The 12,394-nt window shown below is 39.8% G+C and overlaps 1 pseudogene; it reads left to right on the top strand.

Moving 5' to 3' along the window:
* Nucleotides 1-9,544: 9,544 nt before the first annotated feature.
* LOC132765355 (small ribosomal subunit protein uS5 pseudogene) lies at nt 9,545-11,818 on the top strand (annotated as a pseudogene).
* Nucleotides 11,819-12,394: the final 576 nt, after the last annotated feature.

Raw genomic sequence — 12,394 nt, 5'->3', positions numbered from 1 at the left:
GTGTGTGCAAAGTGAATGATCCTGTTAAGGCATGCAATAAAAGATATGATAAAACATCATGGCACCTACTTAGGTGTATCTTTTCCTCTCAAAGTACCACCATAGATGTGTGCTAAAACATTTCTCGATGCTAAGACATTTCTCTTAATTTGGGCCTCAGACAGTTCAGTTCTATCACTGTTTGGTTCCACTTTTGTTTGTCAACCAGTCTCAAACAGAGGAACCTTGGACCCCTTTAACTTCCTTCCAAAATCTGACCATATACCTCCACCCTCCACCCATGTCTAGCAGGATGTATTGGAGTCAGCATTTTCCTATCCGTTGACTTTAGTAACAAGGTCCCAGGAGACACTAGAAGGAAATGTATAATTTGCCAGCTTAACTTTTAAAAGGCTCCTGAGCTTTTTACCCACTCTGCCTTTGGTTGCAAAATTTTAGCCCATAATGGAGATAATATATGGACATTGCAGACAATCCTTTCTCATACAGTAAATTATTTTGTAAGCCACTGTTGAGAGCTGTAGCTGAAGGATTGTTAATAAATGTTTTAAATGCATAAATTTGGGCTGAGTGAACAACCCCCCACAAAAAATTGCTGCCTCTGCAGTTAAAAAGGAGAGGCAAGCAGATAAAGAAATTATCCACTTGCGTTGTCATCATAGTAGCAAAACAGACCAGATCATTCAAAGACATAGCTGTAGTATTCTGGAATATTAATATGTAAAGGAGTCTTGTAGCACCTCAGAGACTAACTGGAGTTGGGAGCATAAGCATTTGTAGACTAAGTCTACACATCACACAAAGTTGATAAAGAGCAATGATGGCAGAAAAACAGCTTTTGGTTAGTGCTTACAGTGTGGTGTCATGTCTGTGGCATAGCTGCATTGTATTTGAATCATGATTGGGTCATCATGACAGTGAATCCAGTACCACTGTTATTCTATCATTCTTTGTTGTGCTATAATTTCCTTCTGCTGCAGTCCCAATATTGTGAAGCTGAGGAAGGTCTCACAAAAACATGTGAGGAGGAATAGAAAAAGGGTGCGTGCACTGGGTAGGGTGAGCGTTGTTTATAAGCAAAGCTATTCAGAAGACTGTTATCCAGAATTCACATCAGTAAATTGCCAGCAGTGTGCAACTATGGCTAATTATGAAGCTGATAATGTTGTCAAAGGCTTTCATGGCTGGAATCACCTGATTCCTGTGGGTTTGGCCATATTCCAGAAGCATTTTCTCCTGATGTTCCACCCACATCTATGGCAGGCATCCTCAGAAGTTGTGAGGTCTGTTGAAAACCAGGAAAGTGAGGTATATATTAGGCTTGGGTAACCACAGAAAAATTTGGTTCTAAACTCGTTTCATTTTTTTGGGGGGGGGGGGGGGGCTTGCGTTTCGTTTTTTTAAAGAATCCTGAAATTTTCCTTTAAAAAAGTTCGAAATATACGAAATTTTGTAAAATTACGAATCGATTCATTAATGGCGGACGCAATTGCGCAATATGCTAAAAACCCTCCAAATGGGACAGGGGGGACTTCTGAAGCTTCCCTCTCCCTCTGTTGTTGACTATTGGTGTGATAATTTATTTTTTATCACTGATAAAACAAACAACGATAAAACTTGCACCAGATATACGGAAATAATTACGAAACAATTACGAAACAATTTTGAACCAATTACGAAACAATTACGAAACAATATGAAATAAATTGGAAAAATTGTTTTGATTTTTAATTACTCCTCACAGTAGTCCTGCATGGCTCAATATTGGATCGTAGGCTAATTTAAATATGAATTAATAACGAATTACGGAATTAACGAATGAAACCGCCCAAGCCTAGTATATATACCTGTGGAAGGTCCAGGATGGAAGAAAAAATCTCTTGTCTGCTTGAGGCAGGTGTGAATGTTGCAAATGGCTGTCTTGATTAGCATTTAATGACCTTGCAGCTTCAAAGCTTGGGTGGTTGCTGCCTGGGAAAATCCTTTGTTGGGAGGTGTTAGCTGGCCCTAATTTATTGTTGCCTGGAATTCCCCTGTTTTTTTTTTTTTTTTTGGGTGTTGGTCCTTATTTACTGTCCTGACGTTAGAGGTTTTTTTGAAATACTAGAGGCCAGATTGTGTTCATTTTCATGGTTTCCTCCTTTCTGTTGAAATTGTCCACATGCTTGTGGATTTCAGTGGCTTCTCTGTTTAGCCTGACATGGTAGTTGTTAGAGTAGACCAGCATTTGGCTTCTCTGTTTAGCCTGACATGGTAGTTGTGAGAGTAGTCCAGCATTTCTGTGTTCTCAAATAATATACTATGTCCAGGGTGGGTCATCAAGTGCTCTGCTATGATGGACTTCTTTGGCTGAATTAGTCTGCAGTGGCTTTCATGTTCCTTGATTCATGTTTGGGCAATGCTGCGTTTGGTGGTCCATATGTAGACTTGTCCACAGCAGCAGAGGTGAGGGGATCTGTCTTGCCTATTGCTGAATATAGTTTTTGTCAAATTTTCTTAGTAAATTGTAGATTGTTTGCATGTCGTGTTTCTTCATCAGCTTCCCTAGGCGGTCATTGGTTCCCTTGATGTATTATAAGAAAACTTTTCCTCTGGGTGGATCTTTGTCTTTACTCTGGTGGCTTGTACTTGGCCTTGCAGCTCTTCTGATTTCTGTGGACATTCCACAGATACATAAACCTCACTTGCCTAGTTTCCAACAGATCCCTCAACCTCTGAGAATGCCTGCCATAGATGTGGACAAAACCTCAGGAGAGAATGCTTCCGGAACAGGGCAGAAAAGGGTTGGACTGGATGGCCTGTGAGGTCTCTTCCAACTGATTCTATGCGTTACCAACCCTAATGATGCTGGTGATCTGTTTTCTGATAGATCTTTTCACCAATAAAGCCTCCCTTCCCTCCTGCCTTTCATCTGAGTGTTGCTGCAATTACTCCTCTTGAAAGTAGGGCAGTTTTTCAGATGGAATAATGCCCAAGTCAACCACACATACCGATAATTTTGAATAGCAAAAATCACTAATTTATCCATTCTTTGTCTTGGCGACTACTGTCTTCTTGATCCATCAATGCATTTTAATCCTGGTTTGATGGGAGAAATGCATTTGAAGAAAATTAAAATCACCCAGGGAATCTTTGTCTTCAAGGGTGTACCTTTTATTTTTATTTTTTGAACAAATAGATTCTTTCTTTTTCACATAGCACAAAAACAGGTCAGCAAATGCCATCACAATATGCCATGGATGTTATTCACTACCAAATCACTGTTTATTTTCTAGATATTTTCTATAGATAGGCATCAGCAATCTGATTAGAGTTATCTTTTGTTCATTCTGCTAACCCCTGAATTGAATTTGATCCTAGAATGAAAAACAGCAGTGACTAATCCGACAAGCCACCCACAGCCTTGGAGATTGTTAAACATCAATGGGATTAGCTTGAAAAGCATAAAAAAGGAAGATTTGCTCTTCGGTTCCCATGTAGACGAGAGTATGTTGAACTACATTTTGAACATAGGCTCTTGGTCTGCATTATTTTCCTTTCTTGTCCTGGTCACCTTGTCTCTACATTACTAATTGAGCCTGTTCTCTCTATGTTCTTTTTTTAATGTCTCAGTGGTTAGATTGAAAACTGAGGTTAATGAAATGGTTGCTCGCAGACTGGTTTGAAATCTGAATAATATGTATGTTTGTGTGTGTGTATATATATACCTGGCCTTATCCAATGTGATTCAACATATATGGAAAAAATGGCAGAGGGTTTAGGAATTGCCAGCAAATATTTAATTTTCCACTTCCATAGAGATAGATACATACTAGATAGAGATAGATAGATAGATAGATAGATAGATAGATAGATAGATAGATAGATAGATAGATAGACAGATAGTAGAGGTCTGTAAAACTTCAGACACAGTTCTGGACAATTTTGGTGATTTGTAGATGCAAACTGCTAAAATAAAATGCAGGAAGACCCCCCTCTCCCCAAACCCAAACAAATCAGGCCCCCCACCAAATTGCAGACAGGTTTGTTAGTTTTGTTAGTATATCCTGACCATTTTTTTCCAAGTTGAAGCAAGCAATCTCTGTGGAGCACAGCTAAACTTACTGCACCTCATACTCTTACTCAGCCAGTCACAGGACTGGGTTTCCTCTCCATTCCTGTCCTCTATTATGAAGGGACTTTAAGTTCCAGAAATACCTACTGTCAGCTGCATCTGTTTTCTTTCAGTAGGAGAGAAAAATTCAGTAGGAGAGAAAAAATCAGTAGGAGAGAAAAATTCCAAACAATCAGTGCATGAGTGAAACATTCTGAAACTTGGAAGGAATGATGCCCTAAATATGTTGTCTCACTCAAGGGGATCCCTTCTATAAAAAAAACAAAATCTTATTTGTAAAACTAAGAATTTCCAAAATATCAGTGCATGAGTGAAATGTTCTGAAACTTGGGAAACTGACAGGCATAAAATTGTCCTACAAATGTCTCATGTTTCATCCTGATATCCATACAAATGACAGAGAAATGAGCCTCTAAACTTTCCCCTAAAAGGGATCCCAAAAGCATCTAGTCCAATTCAACTCAAAAATCTGTAATTGAGGAAAAAAATCTTTAAAAGTAAAATAAAAAATCCTACATGTATGGCATCTTTCATTCTGACAGCTGTAAACATTTTGGAAGCCCCAAAGTTCTCTGAAGGAGAGAGAGTGTCACTGTGTCACTTGCCAAAGATGCATAAATTGCTTATTTTTTTAAAAAAATCCTAAAAATCAGTGGATGGCTAAATATTTATGAAATTTTGCAGGAATTATACCCTCCTCATATTTTGTCACTGTGGAGAGGTTAAAAAAAATTACATATTTTGATTTTTTTTTGTTTGAAAAAAAAAGTAAAAACTGTAAACATATCCTAGAAATCAATGGATAAGCAAAACAATCTGAAACTTGATACTGGCTGGCTTATAGTTGTAATATATTTTTTGAATTGTTAGGCATTGAATTGTGCCTTTTTGTAAGCCGCCCTGAGTCCCCCCCCCCCCCCGGGGGTTGAGAAGGGCGGGGTAGAAGCACCCCAAATAAATAAAATAAAATAAAATAAACAAAAAAAGACAGATAAATAAATAGGTGCCTTCCAGTTCTATAATTTTATCCCTCTATGATCCTGTGATCGTCAATAGTTTAATTGTGCTGGCGGTTGAATATGTCAGTGAATTTATTTCTCTCTCTTTCTGTCTCTCTCTCTCTCTATTTGCTCTTCTTGCAGGATTCTCTTTCAGGCTGGTGAGCTTAGCCCATAATTAGCAAGTGATTGAACAAAGCATTCAATTTGCCACCCATGCCCTCCCCCCCAAAAAAAAACACCCCCAACCCCTGTGCCCTCCCTCTGCACAGAACTGCCACCCGGTTGCATTGGAGGGAGAGGCAGAGTGATCTCCAGGAAGAGCATTCGAGGAGGCACCAGCTCGCCTGGAGCAGGGGCCAGATGCTGCGGCTTCCAGCTTTCTTCCATCAAAGCCGCGTGCTTTCGAAATTAAAATCTATGGCAATAATGAAACATATTAAAATGCATGCAAAGTCTTGAGGGCTTATAATATGCTAAAAACTGGCAATGCATGTTTACATCCATATATCAACTTGGATGGGCTGAAAAGATTTAAAGTCTAAAATATGCAAATATGTGTCATATTGTCACACTTGGTCTCCCTAATGGAACTCCCTTTCATCTCGGCTCCCCTTAATTTCATGAATATTGCATGCCCCTCACACCTTTTTACTCCTGCTGTTGCCAGGCTGAGAAGATTATGAAAATATGTTAATAGTAACTTTCATCAAATAAAAGTTGCATATATATCTATCTGTATGTGTATATGTGTGTGTATGTGTATATATATATATATATATATATATATATATATATATATATATTCACTAAAATACAAAATGCTTACATTTTTTTTCCTTTCCTTTCCTTTCCTCTCTTTTCTTTTCTTCTTCCAAACTGGTTGGGCTATATCTTGAGAGCAGAAATGACTTCCCACCAATTAAATAAATGAGGATTAGGAGAAAGGCTATGGTATAGAATTGACAGGAAACAGCTTGCGTAAACATTTGTTAATTCGTCATATTAAAATAAAGTTGGGGTCATTCATGAAGACTTGCAAGAGTGATCAGGAGGGGGAGGAATGAAGTGGAGTTTGTTGGAGTTTTATTTCGATTGTGTTTCATAATTGACCTGGAGGAGCATGCACGCACATACAGAGGAAATGAAAGGAAAAGAGAATTTTAAATGCATCAAACAAGACAGAATACAGAGCGAAAGGGGAAGGAAGGAGAGAAAGGGAATTTTAAATTTATCAAACAGGATTTCGTACAAATGACTACGCACGGAAAGGAAGAATGAGAGAGAAAGAGAATTTTAAAAAGTATGAAACTATATTTCAGACAAATCGGTTCTGGATCCTAGAGCATGCATGTACTTCTGAGAAAATATCCGTGAGACTAACCAACAAAACAGAAATATTTTGAATATGCTTTGATGGTTCAATTTCTACCATCTTAATCTGTTTTGAAATGAAGATACTGTGCCCGAGGTGGCAATTATAGGGTACGGAACATGGCACATGCAGAACTGGAAAGCTGATGCGTAAATGCCATCTTATAGGAAGACTGAGGTTAGCGATGTGAGAAAATCAGGAAAAAAAGGAAAATTTTCTGGATTGATATTGCTGGCAGTCCAATGCCTAGAGTGCCACGGGAGAAAAATGAGCCATATCTAAAGATGTTTAAAAATTGGGTTGGGCATCCAATAAGTGAAATATGATGGCATAAAGTTGAGCTTGCTTTTATAGTTGTTGGAGAGGCTAAAATTATGTTTCCAACACACAATGAGGAAAAAAATCAACTCCAAAACCTGCTTTGTAAGCAGCCATTCCACAGATATATAAACCCATTGTCCTAATTCCAACAGACCTCACTACTTCTGAGGATGCTTGCCATAGATGCAGGCGAAACGTCAGGAGAAATGCCTCTAGAACATGGCCCTATAGCCTGAAAAAACCCACAAGAGCCTAGTCATCACAACAATTTCCATTCAGAGAACAGCTATTTTCCTGGACATGCATTAAGGAGACTCAGAACCCTTCCACACAATGATATTACCCAGAATGTCAAGGCAGATGATCCATAGTATCTGCTTTGAACTTGATTATATGAGTCCACACTGCCAGATAATCCAGTTCAATGTGGATTCTATACATCTGTGTGGAAGGGCCCCCAAGGCTGCATCTGCACTGTAGAATTAATGCAATTCGATGTCACTTGAACTGCCATGGCTCAATGCTACTGAATCCTGGATTTTGTAGTTTGGTGAGACACCAACACTCTTTGGCAAAGAAGGTTTTAAACCTTGTACAGCTCCCTGGATTCCACAGTACTGAGTAACGCCTGTTAAAATGATATCAAGTGGTATTGATTCTACTGTGTAGATCTACCTCCAGCCAATTTCTCCTTGAAAACATGGTTTGCAGCTCAAATTTACTCTGCAATCCTTTCCTTAAGCTGGAAGCTCAAGCTTCTGCAGTGACCAGGAATCTATTTACAAAGTTAGATCTTTTGCACTAGATACAAAGTTCTGTTCTGAATATTGTGACACATCTTCCAGTTATATTCATCGCTGAGCCTGGAACCCCAGGTTTCGGCAGTGACCAGGGGAGCATTCGCACAGTTAAAGCTCGTGCGCCAGCTGCGCCCGTACCTTGGGAAGTCTGACTTGGCCACGGTAGTCCACGCTCTGGTTACATCCCGTCTAGACTACTGCAACACTCTCTACGTGGGGTTGCCTTTGAAGATGGCTTGGAAGATGGCTTGATACTAACAGGAGCGGAGCGCAGGGAGCATACAACTCCTCTGCCGCAACAGCTCCACTGGCTGCCAATTTGCTACCGGGCTCAATTCAAAGTGCTGGCGTTGGCCTATAAAGCCCTAAACGGTTCGGGCCCAAGCTACCTATCCAAACGTATCTCTGCCTATGAACCCACCAGGACTCTAAGATCTTCTGGGGAGGCCCTGCTCTCGATCCCGCCTGCATCACAAGCACGGCTGGCGGGGACGAGGGACAGGGCCTTCTCTGTGGTGGCCCCTCGGCTGTGGAACGCCCTTCCCATGGACATTAGATCAGTTCCTACGTTAATGGTGTTTCGAAGAAAACTAAAAACCTGGCTGTTTGAACAGGCATTCGGATAAACAGTGCAATGAATACGATGAATATGGGAACAGAATTATAGATGACGAATTGGATCACGATTCTAGTTATGAGACGTTAATGTGCTGTTATTGATGTGCCATTACTTTGTATATTATGCTCTCATGGTTTTAAATTGTATATTGCTATACTGTTATGACTGTCTTTTTGCTCTTGTTGTGAACCGCGTTGAGTCGCCTACGGGCTGAGAAACTGTGGTATACAAGCAAAGTAAATAAATAAATAAATAAATATTCTTTTTGAATGTATTATAAGAAATTTCTCAAGGCCCTTGAAGAATGTTTGGATCATTCAGCTAATCCAAAATGGCTGCAGCCTAACTGTAGACAAAGGTGGGTTTAGAAAGTTCACAACAGCTTCACTGCTGACCTGGTTTCAGGTACAACTCCAGGTTCTTGTTATGACCTACAAAGTCCCACATAACTTAGGTCTAGGTTACTTGAACAATTGTAGTCTTCCAAAGTTCCCTGGATCATGGAGTCTGCACCAAGGAATCACTTGGAATCTGAAGAGAGCCCTGAAGCTTTCCTTGTTTTAGGGAAGCCACGGGAGACACAAAGCTAGGATCAACCATCAGTAGAATCAACCAAAGAAGCAGCACAGTCTACAAGTCCAAAGATCTTTCAAGTGGAATGGGTCAAGGGGCTACTTGTTAGGTAAGATTATAGGCACTTCTGATTAGGATCAAATGCTTGCAGCTCATGTAAGATTCACCTCTAATGTGGGTTGCTGGAAGCAACTTCTTTGCTTTCTGGATAGCATTCTTGTTTTGTGACTTTTGTGACTCTGGCCCCTGGACTACCAAATGAGCTTGCTGGATTCCTAGACACTAGATTGTTGAAATTACTTCTTATTCTCCCAAACATGGATCTGTTTTGATTATACTTGTACCAAATGGGCCCCTACAGGTAAGAACACTTTCTGAGCCCTCTTGATATATTGCTCTTGCATGAGGTGTCTGTAGATTTTCAATTAATGGCTTGCTCCTTCACTCAGGACTTCATAAAATGGACTTCTGTCTCCATTTTCCTTCACTTCAAAAATGGAGTCCCACACAAGTCCCACGGAGGCTATAACATGGCATAAGGTTACTTCCAGTGCATGGAAATGTAGCCAAAAGTACATCTTCAGTAGTCAAGTAACACCCAAGAAAGTGAAGGAGAGTGGGAAAACATAGAGAAAGACATGGGAAGAATGTTGGGCAACTGGCCAGCCCAGGAGACAGGGAAAGATGGTAAGGAACAGGTAAAATGGTTCCCTCCACTTTCCTTTGCTTTCCACCACCCGTTCGATGAAGTTCTCAGTCTGCAAGTGTATGCTAGCTGAGCCAGGACAGCCTGCCCAAACTTTGAAATCTGCAGGGAAGGCCTTTTGCTTCATCTCACCACCTTCACAGGTAGGTCTGGTAGGAACACGGGAGAGGATCTTTTCTAGAGGTGGCACCAACCATGGCATCTTTCCATCAGCAGGTGAACAGAGCTGTGTTTTGTTTTCATGGGACACTGGATAATGTTTTTATAATGGAAGATAATTTAATAGCATGCTATATTCATTTCTTATTTCTTATGGATTTTTTAAATAATTGCTTTGCAATGTTTCTAGTTACATGTTCATGTCCTGTAAGTTTTTACTGATGTGTCCTTTTATCTCCTATTTGTAAGCCATTTTTGATTCCAAGGGATTGTAAATATTCAGTATGGTGAGGATGAGGATGATCAAAGTACACTCACTTTCATTTTTCTCTCTCCATTAGGAGAAATATCATCCATTTCTAGAATGTTTACACATCTCATGGTAAATCTATCCAATTAGCAATGCATACTTTTTGTTGTGTATGTGCCATGTGTACTGAGAATTTCATTTGTGATGCCTTTTGTGTTTATTTCGTTTGTGCAATGTCTTTAATCAAAGATTCACTTGTAATACCTTTTTAGATGCCAGAACAGAAAAGAATGTGAGAGAAAGCAAAATTGACAGATTCAGCCATCCAGATAGAGAACTCTGCATGTAGCTTCTAAAAGCCTAGTTTTGAATATGGTGTTTACAGTACTGAACCAAAGTTGTCTCCTCTTTCCCTTTTGAATTATCCAATGCAAATGAGAACATTTCATCCAGTTTTATAATAAAAGCAAAATAAAGTTTCTAAGCCAATGAGAAGATCAGATTTGAACTGACAGATTTGTTCACACACAAGCACACAAGAATTCCAATCTTAGTGACAACCTTTGGTCCCTCCAGCTTTAGCAACAAGTGCTTTGAGAAACATGCTTCCCATTTCCTATGCAAAGTATTCATTTGGGAGGAGCATAGATAAATTGATTTACTAGCTGCTATACAGTATTCTTCCAAGTCTCAGGTGCTTGTTTATGACTTTGTTCTCCATCTTGTTTATTAACAACCTGCTGCTCCGTCTCCTTCTGGTTTCAAATCATGATGATGTTCAAATGCTCAAGCCTATCCAAAATCAAAATGAAAATCTGATTGATGATCCTGTTGCAGTTGGATATTTTCTCTGCCAAATCCCACTCCTATGAAAGGGGGATATGCTCATGGGATCACAGGGGAAAATGTTATAGCTCAGTGGTAAAGCATATGATATGCATGCAAAGGCCTCTGACCAGCCATCCTCTTTGTGTATGCTGACTGTCTAAGTCCACATATGGAAGCTGTTGTCCAGTTCAGAACAACTGTATTACATTCATCGTTATGATAATGTAATTGTTCATGGGAGTAAATTACAAGTTGTGTATTCATGCACACTGAGACAGATTGCACACTTAAATGCATAGCACATTGATATGCAGTGCTCATTATACATTGCAGATACACATTTTTGGTGCATTTAGAGTTTAAGATCACTAACAAGTTAGAATTGCATTGCTCTCCATGAGTATAAAGTCACACCTCATCTCCTGGATACATGACCTCTGTTTCAATGTTCAGTGCACAAAAGCTAAAAATAGGTTAAAAAATAATAATAATGGTGAAATAGAAAGATGACGTTCTGAAGATCATGCCGGTGCAGAAACAGACCTGTGCCGGTCAACGAACCAGGTTCAAGGCATTTGTTGCCATCGGCGACTACATCGGCCACGTGGGCCTTGGTGTTAAATGCTCCAAAAAGTGACCACTGCCTTCCAGGTGGCCATCATCTTGGCCAAGCTGTCCATCGTTCAAGTCAGGCAGGGCTACTGGGGCAACAAGATTAGCAAACACTGTGCCTTGCAAGGTCACCAGTCGATGTGGCTGAGTCATAGTGCGCCTCATCCCTGCACCACATGGTACCGGGACTGTCTCTGCCCCAGTTCCCAAGAAGCTGTTGATGATGGCTAGCATTGACGACTGCTACACCTTGACCAGAGGCTGCACAGCCACCTTGGGCAACTTTGCAAAGTCCACTTTTGACGCCATCTCCAAGACCTACAGTTATCTGACCCCCAACCTCTGGAAGGAGACAGTCTTCACCAAATCTCCATATCAAGAGTTTATGGACCACCTGGTGAAGATCCATGCCACTCGAGTGTCTGTGCTGAGAACCCAGGCAGTCGCTGTAGCCACTACTTAAGAGGAAACACTTTTAAGACAAAAATGTTCAATAAAGTATCAGAATCATGTGAAAAAAAGGAAATAGAAATATGTATATAGTTATGTAGGAAACTTCCTTTTTCCTAAACCAGATACTTGATCCATTTAACCTTGTGGCATCAAAAATGACATGCAACAGATCTCACCGATTTAGGCAAAATTATTTCCTAGTCCTACCCAAAGATCCCTAATGTCTCCCTCCATCTGTTGTTGGACTACAGTTCACATAAGCCTTAGCCAGCACAATTAATGGTGAAAAAATATTGGAGTTTTTGCAAAATCTGCACTCCCCTGGCAAAGCTGATCTGAAATAGATGGACCAGTGTTTTGCCTTGTTACAGGCAAATTGATTCATTCATTAATCCATCTTTTATTTATTTCATATTTATATCTCACCTGGGCATCTCGGATAGCATGCAGGTAATCTCAATGTATGATATATAAAGAGCTTAAGATGATAAAAGATGATTTAAACAGATTAAATTATTTCAAAAGATTAGCAATTGAAAACAAGTAGAAGGCTGTTAAAACATCTTAAAATTATGTATATCTACAT

The sequence above is a fragment of the Anolis sagrei genome, chromosome 2 (genome assembly GCF_037176765.1).
Source record: "Anolis sagrei isolate rAnoSag1 chromosome 2, rAnoSag1.mat, whole genome shotgun sequence".
Classification (NCBI taxonomy): Eukaryota; Metazoa; Chordata; class Lepidosauria; order Squamata; family Dactyloidae; genus Anolis; species Anolis sagrei.
The sequence above is the reverse complement of the archived record's forward strand: the minus strand, read 5'-3'. Positions and strand labels throughout refer to the sequence as shown.